Source organism: Muntiacus reevesi, chromosome 3, assembly GCF_963930625.1.
Source record: "Muntiacus reevesi chromosome 3, mMunRee1.1, whole genome shotgun sequence".
Classification (NCBI taxonomy): domain Eukaryota; kingdom Metazoa; phylum Chordata; class Mammalia; order Artiodactyla; family Cervidae; genus Muntiacus; species Muntiacus reevesi.
In genome coordinates, this window is record NC_089251.1 from 90093776 (window position 1) to 90105859 (window position 12084).

Consider the following 12084-nt stretch of genomic DNA (forward strand, 5'->3'; position numbering starts at 1 on the left):
TGCGAGATCTTTTTAGTTGTGGCATGGAAACTTTTAGTTGTGGCACATGAACTCCCTAGTTCTCTAACCAGAGATCAAACTGAGGCTCCCTGCATTGGGAAAGTAGAGTCTTAGCCACTGGATGATCAGAGAAGTCCTTAAAAGATAAATGAATGTTTTAAACCAAAAATTATAGCAATGAATTGTGGAATTCATAAGATATGCAGAAGTAAATTACATGTTAACTATAACTTAAAGGTCAATGGTGGAAATGAAAGTATATTACTGCAAGTTTGTGTTATACATGAACTGCCATGATATCATTTGAAAGTAGGCTGTTGTCTAAATCAGTTCAGGCTACTATAACAAATTACATAGACTAAATGGCTTAATAAAAGATTATTTCTCACAATTCAGAAGACTGAGACCCAAGATCAAGGTGCTGGTAAATCCAATGTTTGAAGAGAGCCAGATTCCTGTTCTACCACACAACCATCTTCCCACTGTATCCTCACATTGCAGAGAACAGAGGGAGCTTTCATGTCTATTCTTACAAGGTTACAAATCCCATTCAAGAGAATTTCATTCTCACAACTTCCTCATGAATTAATTAACTCCCAAACACCTCACCTCCTAATATCATCACATTGAGGGGGAGGTTAAGATAACAACATATGAATTTTAAAGAGATACAAAACATTCAGGCAATAGCAAATAGTAAAAATGCATATTATAAACCCTAAAGGAATAACGGAAACATAAAAATAAATTAAAAGTTATACTGAATAAGACAATACTGGAGAAAATTGGAATCCTAAAATGTATTCAGTTAATCTAATTTAGTCAAAGAGAGTAAAAAAAGAGAAAAAAGGGGGACAGATGGGACAAATGAATTATAGCAAGATAATAAATTTAAACCTAGTCAAAGAGGTAATTATATTAGTATAAATAATTCTTTCTTTTTCTTTGTAATTAATTGAGTATACTTTCATTTTCCCCTTCTCATCTTTTGAGCTATTGTTGAGATCCTTTTGATGGTGCCTTGGTATAGTTTTGTTGCTTGTGTTTATTCTGCTTAAGGATCTTTAGGTTTCTTGAACTTTCATTCTAATATTCCAGAGGAAATCACTTTGAGCTTTTTAAAATTTCTGATTTTAATTTTGTGGAGGTAAACCCGTATCTGTAAAAAATATGATAATACTACTTTCTTTCTATCAGCTTGTGCTCAGTCAGTCATGTCTGACTCCCTGCGACCCCACGGACTGCAGCCCACCAGGTTCCTCTGTCCATGGACTTTTCCAGGCAAGAATATTGGAGTGGGTTGCCATTTCCTCCTCCAGCAGGTCTTTTCAATGCAGGGATCAAATCCACATCTCCTGAAGTCTTTTGCATTGGTAGGTGGAGTCTTTACCACTGAGCCACCTGGGAAACTCCTTTTATCAGCTTAGATACTGACTACTTCCTGCTGTAGTCAGAGCAGATTTACCTCATCATATCATGACATTTCCCTCCTCAATATACATATACCACTGTTAGTTTTTCTAAAGATTTTTTGTAATTAATATACTATGCTTAATACTGTGCCTTTATTTCTTAATAATGTACTTAAGCTTTTAATTCTTACATTATTATCTATAGATTATCTCACCCCCCTACCTGTGCAAAGTGAGGCATTAGCTCTCCATTACTTTCTTTTGATTTCTTTTTCTCACCTTCTTCCAACTGATGAAATGAATTATACACTGACTGAGTTGATAACATAGATATTCTTTACCAGAATCAAGAGTGGCTTTTATGGTTTACCAGTACTTTGTCTTTGAAAGTCAATAAACAATATTTGTATTAGTTTATATAAATATTCTTTACTGTGAAGCCAGATTGTATACTAAGATTACCATCCCTTTCTGACTGGAACTCCCCCTTTTCTGGAAAACTCTTGATGACCCCATTTCCCCTGCTCCAATCTGAACTAACACCTGTTCAGGCTTTCTGCATTCCATATTTATGATGTTCTTTCTTGGCTGACTCACAGAGCTGCTAGATAATCAGAAATTAAGGGAACAAAATGCTGGAGACCAGGGGAAGAATGAGAAGGGGTGTACCAACATTCTTGATTCACTTTTTCCCAAGATATTTGCCAAATCTGCACACAAGAGGCTGATTCCATTAAAGGAATCTAGTAGAAGAGGTAGAGAAATCAGCTTACGACAGTTTTGTGGCACTGAAGTGACATAAATTAGAGACTTAAGAGGTGAAGCTCCAAACAGACATTTCTCCAAAGAAGACATACAGATGGCTAATAAACACATGAAAAAATGTTCAACATCACTTATTATTAGAGAAATGCAAATCAAAATCACAATGAGGTACCATCTCACGCCAGTCAGAACAGCTGCCATCAAAAAGTCTACAAACAATAAATGCCGGCGAGAGTATGGAGAAAAGGGAACCCTCTTACACTGTTGGTGGGAATGCAAACTAATACAGCCACTATGAAGAAAAGTGTGGAGATTCCTTAAAAAACTGGAAATAGAACTGCCATACAACCTAGCAATCCCACTGCTGCGCATACACATCGAGGAAACAAGAACTGAAAGAGACAGATGAACCCCAATGGTCACTGCAGCACTGTTTATAATAGCCAGGACATGGAAGCAACCTAGATGCCCATCAGCAGACGAATGGATAAGGAAGCTGTGGTACATATACACCATGGAATATTACTCAGCTATAAAAAAGAACACATTTGAGTCAGTTCTAATGAGGTGGATGAAACTGGAGCCTATTATACAGAGTGAAGTAAGCCAGAAATAGAAACACCAATACAGTATATTACCACATACATATGGAATTTAGAAAGACAGTAACGACAATCCTATATGCAAGGCAGGAAAAGAGACACAGATGTAAGGAACAGACTTTTGGACTACATGGGAGGGTGGGATTATTTGAGAGAACAGCATTGAAACATACATTACCTTATGTAAAATAGATGACCAGTGCAAGTTTGATGCATGAAGCAGGGCACTCAAAGGCAGTACTCTGGGACAATCCAGAGGGATGGGGTGGAGAGGCAGGTAGAAGGAAGGTTCAGGATGGGATGACACATGTGCACCCGTGGCTGAGTCATGTTGATGGATGGCAAAAACCACCACAATATTGTAAAGTAAGCATCCTCCAATTAAAATGAATTATTAATTTTTTTTAAGAAAGAGGTGAAGCTCCTAGAGAAGAAAAAACAGTAAAAAACAACATTCTTCAGTTTTCCCTTCAACACATGTGCTGAACTCTCAATCCACAGTGGGCCAGAGGCTAAGGAGACAAGCAAAAAGCCCCTGAGAAGCAAAACAGAGCTTTAGGTAGTCTTGAGGCATGGAGTAAAGCTAAGCTAGAAAGCAGTGTCCATCTGAGGAAAGGGAACTTAATCATCACTTCAAGGCTCTTTAGAATATGTGAAAGACTACACCAAAAGGCAGTGCTGAACCAGAGAGAGCCACAATTCTGTCCCTGACTGGACTGACATCACTGCCATTCTATCCACCTTAAAAAGGGGGTAAGGGGAAGACAGTTTAACCTTAAGCAAGAGAAGATTATTCATAACCTCCATGACTTTTTAGATTCTCATTCAGTCCAAAATTACCAGGCATGCCAAGGAAGAAGACCATAAAACTGAAAATCAAGATCCAGATGATCTAGATATTGGAAGTTATGAGAAAAGGACTTAAAATGCCTAAGAATAATACGATAAGGAAAAGATGAACAAAATAGATGAAAAGATGGAAAATTCACCAGAGCATTGAAATCTATGTTATTTAAAAACAGAAAAATCAGAAATGAAAATTGCAATTTTTAAAATTAAGAGTTCCAATAGAATGGTTTTTCAGCAAGAGAAGATTAGTGAAGATAAATTAATAGAAAATATTCAGATTAAGGCATAAAGAAGAAAATAAAAATATGTAAAATACAACACATGTGTGTGTGCTCACTCATGTCCAATTCTTTGTGACCGTATGGACTGGAGCCTGCCAGGCTCCTCTGTCCATAGAATTTTCCAGGCGAGGAAAATGGGAATGGGTTGCCATTTCCTACTCCAAGGTTCTTCCCAACCCTGGGATGCATCTCTTGAATCTCCAAATGGAGATTCAAGGTGGATTCTTTACCACTTGCACCACCTGAGAAGTTCATAAAATATTTAAGAGAGTGTCAAAATATCTACCCCAGCGGTTCTCAAACTATTTGGCTTAAGGATATTTTCATGTTCTTAAAAAATATGAAGATCCACAAAAAATTTTGTATATGTGGTTATTTTCATTGACATTTATCACATTAAAAATTAAAGTTGAATAAGAATTTAAATATAACAATATATAAGCACATATTACATTACCCATTAAAATAATGATAGTCCTCACATATCATATAGACTCTTGGATACTCCACTATATTCTCCAACAGAAATGTGAGTAAAAAAAGTAAATAATATCTTAGTGGCTACTAGGAAATAGTTTTGAATTTGTGACTGTAGAAAGAGGTCTACTCTTTCTATAATGGGATGGTGGTAATATTTAAAACATCATAGTCAATTGTTTCCCAAAACTAATGAAAGATATCAACCCACAGTTTCAAGCTCTACAAATCCCAACAGGATAAACACAAAGATAACTATACCTCAATACCTCATAGTAAAACTGCAAAAAACTAAAAACATAGTAAAAAATATAAAAGGAACAACATTAAGAGCTAACTTTTTAACAGGAAATATATGTCAAACAACAACTGAACGATACAGTAAAGTGCTGAAAGCAAAAAAATAAACTGACAGCTTAAAATCCTAAAACTAAGTTTTAAAAAAAGTCCCTTACAAGTTAAAGTGGGCAATGTAAAATGGTACATCTACTACAGAAAACAGTTTGGCAGTTCCTCAAAAAATTAAAAATAATTTACTACATAATCCAGCAATTCTACTTCTGGGTACATACTCCAAAGAAGCGAAAGCAGGAACTCAAAAACATATTTAAACATCTATGTTCACAGCAGCATTATTCAGCAGAGCCAAAAGCAGGAAGCAACTCAAGTGCTCATGAACAGATGAATGAGTAAACAAAATGTGGTACACATACAATGGAATATTATTCAGCCTTAAAAGGAAGGAAATTCTAACACACACTACAACATGAGTGAAACCTGAAGACATTATCCTAAGTGAAAAAGACAAATACTGTACAATTCTACTTAAATGAAGTACTCAGGATAGTACTTCAATTACCACTTAATATGAAGTACTCAGAAAAGTACTTCATATAAGAAGTAGATCAGAAAAATAAGAACCAAAAGACATCAAATGAAAAAATAAAGAGTCAATAATCAAGTAAACAAAAGGCATCGGACAACACTGAACACCAGAAGTCAATACTCAGGGAAACAAAATATGAGTCAAAATTTTAGGATCAATGAAACTTTCCTCTGAATATACAGTCTACGGGGCAGTCATTCTGAAAATATAATAAGCCCAAAATTATTGTTTGAGTCATTCTGAACTGGTAGAGAAGAAACTCCAACCAAACTAAACGACATGAGAAACTTCAACAAAAAAGACTGAAAGCAATGAGGGAACATATTTAACTGCAACCCTAAGACAAAAAGACAAGATTAAGAGTGACAAAATATGGTATATAAAAATAGTATGTGATAACACAACACTGTAAGTCAACTACACTCCAATAAAAATTTTTAAATAGCATATGAAAATTATACAACTAACTTAAAAAAAAGAGAAAAAAGATAGAAAGTAGTATAAACTGGTGATGCTTTATACATAGTGACTGGGAGTCAAAGCTAAGCAAACCAGGTACAAGTCTACAATTCCTAATCTAAAATCCTTGGAGCAGAAATATACCATAATTCAGATTTTTGCAGATTTTAAAAAATAATTATAGTGTGTGCATCATATATAACATCCCCAGTGAGGTCTTAAGAAACATTCCCTAATCAATCACATCAGTAAAAAAAAGAAAAAAATCACATTAGTAACTCTGCAGCAAAACGCAGGAATATTCATACAAGTGGTAAATATAAAGAAAGACTATCACTATCTCATATCAACTCACATTAAATTTTCTCATCCAAATAAATTCAGATAGTTTGTAATAACATATGATTTCAAAATCTTTGGTACTTTCAAATTGCAAATGAGAGATTATGGGCTAGCAGAATTTTAAACATTTTAAGGCTATAAAGTAAAACACTAAGATAATATTATTGACTAATATCTGTGGTCACAGAAAAGAAAACACGGGAAGTTTTACTATTTCTGTCAGATGTTGCTGTTCATTCACTAAGTCGCATCTGACTCTTTGCAACCCAGGCTTCCCTTTCCTTCACTATATCCTGGAGATATCTTTGTCAGATGAGGAACCAATAAATACTATCTTCAAAAAAGAGAGGTGGGAGGGAGGAGGGACTAAGGATATAATAGAAAGGAACTAAAACAACAAAAATATAATTTTTTTTTAATTAGAAAAAAAAAGATCATGAGATGCGGCCTCACAGTAGTATCTTCACCAACCTACCCTTAAAAATTATTTTGCTTAATTAAAATTACTAAAGTACTTTTAAATGATAACTACAGTGATTTATTATAAATTCCCAACTTACTGTACTTGCAGAATGAAATGCTGATGAACATAAATGTCACTAGGGGGCAGCAGAGCACAAGGAGTGTCCTCTGAAAAGCCCTGACAACTCCAAAGGAGTTTACAGCCAGTTATCAACTGTTCAGCAAGATCAAATCAGTCAATCCTGAAGGAAATCAGTCCTGAATATTCACTGGAAGAACTGATGCTGAAGCTGAAGCTCCAATACTTTGGCCACCTGATGCAAAGAACTGACTCACTGGAAAAGACCCTGATGCTGGGAAAGATTGAAGGCAGGAGGAGAAGGGGACGACAGAGGATGAGATGGTTGGACGGCATCACCGACTCAATGGACATGAGTTTGAGCAAGCTCTGGGAGCTGGTGATGGACAGGGAAGCCTGGCGTGCTGCAGTCCAAGGGGTCGCAAACAGTCAGACACGACTGAGCAACTGAATTGAACTGATAAACTGCTCAAAACCTCTCAGTCATTCACAAGCACAATAAAACTCTCACCAGTTAGTATGTAAAATCTGCTTCTAAGAGATTCATTATATTACTTCATAAGTTTTTAATTTCTATTTTGAAATACTTTCACATTGTACAAATAATAGGGAACTCTTGTTTAGCCATATACAGAATTCACCAATTTGTAACATTTTTGCCACATGTATTTTATCATTTTCTCTTTCCACACATATGTACATGTGTGTACATCTATATATGTACATCTGTACCCGTGTTTGTACATCTATTTTCCTAAACCATTTGAGAATATGTTGTATGTATTAAACTCTTAAGACTACTATGTTTGCTCTGTACCTAACTACAACACAATTATCAAATTCAAGAAATTTACATTGATAAAATTATAATCTAATTCACAGTCCATAGTCCAATCCTGTTAACTGTCCCGATAATATTCTTTTTTGTTGTTTTCTAATCAGGGGACCATTTCCATCTCTTGGTCCCACTTTTTTTTTTTTGCTACATCAGTAATTACTTCAGGTACACGGGCTTCTCTCTACTTGTGGCATGCAACACACACGCACTTAGTTGCCACATGGCATGTGGGATCTCAGTTCCCCAAACAAGGATTGAACTCACATCACCTGCATTAGAAGGCAGATTCCTAACCACTGGATCACCAGGGGAGTCCTCCAATAATGGTCTTTAGAGTGGTTTCATTTCCTCCTGGAGAGTATTCAATCCAGGACCATGTATTACATCCCGTTGCCACATATCTTCAGTTTCCTTTCATCTAAAATAGCAGTTCTCAACATTTTAAACATAAGAGCCTTTTAGACTATTAAAAATTCTTAACAATCTGTAGTCCATGGGGTCAGAAAAAATCAGACATGACTTAGTGACTGAACAACAACAACAAAAGTATAATATAAACATCACAGTATTTATAATAACTAACATTTAGCCCTTGTTCACTACTTTAAAAGGATGCTTCTAAACACTCTTTATTATCTTGTTAACCTCAAAGCCATCCCATTATAGAGAATACTATTATTTTCATTTTTACATACAAAGACTCACAGATAAGACAAATTATTTACCAAGTCACAGAGCCATAATAAGGTATATGTATACTGATACAGAATCCCACACTCAGTTATTTCTCTACCCACCCATAAAAAAAAAAAGAATACATAATATACATATATGAAAAGTACAGATTACAACTTGCTGTCCCATGACAAAATAAACATAACATTATAAATACACAAGTTATATAAAAACACGTTCGTGTTGTGCTGTGCTTAGAGGCTCAGTCGTGTCCGACTCCTTGCGACCCTATGGACTATAGCCCACCAGGCTCCTCTGTCCATAGCAAAAATATTAGAATGGGTTGCCATGCCCTTCTCCAGGGGATCTTCCCAACCCAGGGATTGAACCCAGGTCTCCCACACTGCAGGCAGATTCTTTACCATCTGAGCCACCAGGGAAGTCCATGTATGTATATATATAAAATTTCTGTATGTACATACATTTTTGTACATGTATTTTTCAACTACATTGAAAACATTTCTTAAAAATGTGAAACACATTGTCAGTAGAAAAACACAAGTATCCTTTGTTGCAGTCTTATGTAATACCAGCTTCACCCTGTGTCTTCACATGCCTGCTCAAAAGAAGTTAATAACTGTTTTGCTAAAGTTAATTCACATAGTTTCCATGGCTTGCAGAGTCCCAAACAATATAAGTATGTATTATTTTCATAATCAATAAATATGTAAAAAAGAATTTCTATACTATTAATTTCTTTTAAAGAAATGGTCTGTGTGAAATATATTATTAAAATATCAGCCCCATGCATGGGTTTGGATTTATGGCAGGCTCGTCCCCCTGGGCCTCTCATAGTGTCCCATGCCAGAGCAAACGTGGCCCCGAACCATTGCCTGGCCTCTGCCAGTAGGCTGCAGGCACTGAAGCGGGTTGCACAGTGGAAACAGAAAATAAAAAAGAAAAATAAATAAATAAATAAAATATCAGCCCCAAGAGAAAAGGAATGATTAACACCTTAATAAAAACCCACAAGACCAAATAAATGAAGAGGAGACAATCTATCTGAAAAAGATTTCAGAGTAATGATAGTAAATATGATCCAAAATCTTGAAAATAAATTGGAGGCACAAATAAATAGACAAGAGGCATAAATTGAGAAGATGCAAGAAATCTTTAACAAAGACCTTGAAGAATTAAAGAATAAACAATTAACAATGAACAATGCAATAACTGAGATTAAAAATACACTGGAAGGAACTAAGAGGAGAGTGTGTGAGGCAGAAGAATAGATGAGAGCTGGAAGATATAATGGTGGAAATAACTAAAACAGAACATAATAAAGAAAAAAGAATAAAAAGTAATGAGAACAGCTATCAGACAACAGAGCTCACTGCATGGTGTAGGACAGGGAATCCCGGTGTGCGGCAGTTCATGGGGTCACAAAGAGTCAGACACGACTGAGCAACTGAACAAGAAAATGGGACAACATTAAGCATAACAACGTTCAAATCATAGGGGTCCCAGAAGAAGAAGACAAAAAGAAAAGCCATGAGAAAATATTTGAGGATATTATAGTTGAAAGTTGTCCTAAAATGGGAAAGGAAATAACCACCTAAGTCCAGGAAGACTAGAAAACCTCATACAGGATAAACCCGAGGAGAAACATGCCAAGATACATATCAATCAAACTAACGAAAATTAAACACAAAGAACAAATATTAAAAGCAGCAAGGGGAAAGTAACAAATAACATGTGAGGAGATCCCCCATAAAGCTAACAGCTGATCTTTCAACATAAACTGTACAGATCAGAAGGGAATGGCAAGACATACTTAAAGCGATGAAAAGGAAAAACCTACAACCAAGATTACTATCCAGTAGATGGGGAAACATTGGAAACAGTGTCTGATTTTATTTTGGGGGGCTCCAAAATCACTGCAGATGGTGACTGCAGCCATGAAATTAAGACACTTACTCATTAGAAGAAAAGTTATGACCAACCTAGATAGCATATTAAAAAGCAGAGACATTACTTTGCCAACAAAGTCCATCTAGTCAAGGCTATGGTTTTTCCAGTGGTCATGTATAGATGTGAGAGTTGGACTATGAAGAAAGCTGAGCGCCAAAGAATTGATGCTTTTGAACTGTGGTGTTGGAGAAGACTCTTGAGAGTCCCTTGGACTGCAAGGAGATCCAACCAGTCCATCCTAAAGCAGATCAGTCCTGGGTGCTCATTGGAAGGACTGATGCTGAAGCTGAAACTCCAATACTTTGGCCACCTCATGCGAAGAGTTGACTCACTGGAAAAGACCCTGATGCTGGGAGGGATTGGGAGCAGGAGGAGAAGGGGACGACACAGGATGAGATGGCTGGATGGCATCAACAACTCGAAGGACATGAGTTTGGGTAAACTCCAGGAGTTTGTGATGGACAGGGAGGCCTGGCATGCTGCGATTCATGGGGTTGCAGAGTCGGACACGACTGAGCAACTGAACTGAACTGAACTGAAGAGTCTCATTTAGATTCAAAGGAGAAATCAAAAGCTTTACAGATAAGCAAAATTAAGAGAATTCAGCACCACCAGACCAACTCTTCAACAAACACTAACGGATCTTCTCTAGACAGAAAACACAGGGAGAACAGGCCTACAAAAGCAAACCCAAAACAATAAAGTAAATAATAACAAGATCATATACCAATAATTACCTTAAATGTAAATGGGCTAAATGCTCCAACCAAATGATACAGATTGGCTGAATGGATACAAAAACAAGACCTCTATATGTGCTGTCTACAAGAAACCCAACTGGGACCTAGGGACACATATAGACTGAAAGTGAGAGGCTAGAAAAAGATATTCCATGTAAATGGAAATCAAAAGAAAACTGGAGTAGCAATACTCATATCAGATAAAATAAGACTTTGAAATAAAGTCTATTACAAGAGACAAAGAAGAACACTATGTAATGATCAAGGGATTAATCCAAGAAGATATAACAATTATAAATATATATGCACCCAAAATAAGAGCACCTCAATACATAAGGCAAATGCTAACAACTACTAAAGGGGAATGAACAGTAACACAGTTTACTGTGATCCACACAGTCAAAGGCTTTGGCGCAGTCAATAAAGCAGAAGTAGATGTTTTTCTGGAACGCTCTTGCTTTTCTGATGATCCAATGGATGTTGGTGATTTGATCTCTGGTTCCTCTGCATTTTCTAAATCCAGCTTGAACATCTGGAAGTTCATGGTTCATGTACTGTTGAAGCCTGGCTTGGAGAATTTTGAGGATTACTTTGCTAGTGTATGAGATGTGTGCAATTGTGCAGTAGTTGGACATTCTTTGGGACTGCCTTTCTTTGAGATTGGAATGAAAACTGACCTTTTCAAGTCCTGTGGCCACTGCTGAGTTCTCCACATTTGCTGGCATATTGAGTGCAGCACCTTCACAGCATCATCTTTTAGGATTTGAAATTGCTCAACTGGAATTCCATCATCTCCACTAGCTTTGTTCATAGTGATGCTTCCTAAGGCCCACTTGACTCCATATGCCAGGATGTCTGGCTCTAGGTGAGTGATCACACCATCGTAATTATCTGGGTCATGAAGATTTTTTTTGGACAGTTATTCTGTGTATTCTTGCCACCTCTTCTTAATATCTTCTGCTTCTGTTAGATCATACCATTTCTGTCCTTCATTGTACCCATCTTTGCATGAAATGTTCCCTTGGTATCTCTTATTTTCTCAAAGAGATCTCTAGTCTTTCCCATTCTATTGTTTTCCTCTGTTTCTTTGCATTGATCACTGAGGAAGGCTTTCTTATCTCTCCTTGCTATTCTTTGGAACTCTGCATTCAAATGGGTATATCTTTCCTTTTCTCCTTTGCCTTTATCTTCTCTTCTTTTCTCAGCTATTTGTAAGGCCTCCTCAGAGAGCCATTTTGCCTTTTTGCAT

The 12084-nt window shown here is 36.5% G+C and overlaps 1 protein-coding gene and 1 non-coding gene across 3 annotated transcripts in view; one reads left to right on the forward strand and one right to left on the reverse strand.

Annotated features, from left to right (window-relative positions):
* The window catches only part of EXOC6B (exocyst complex component 6B), a 669652-nt gene that overhangs the window by 607742 nt on the left and 49826 nt on the right, over positions 1-12084 (reverse strand). The window lies entirely within an intron of this gene.
* On the forward strand, positions 8935-9067 carry LOC136165823 (small nucleolar RNA SNORA42/SNORA80 family). The gene has a single exon (XR_010662792.1). It is a non-coding gene; the product is annotated as a small nucleolar RNA SNORA42/SNORA80 family (small nucleolar RNA).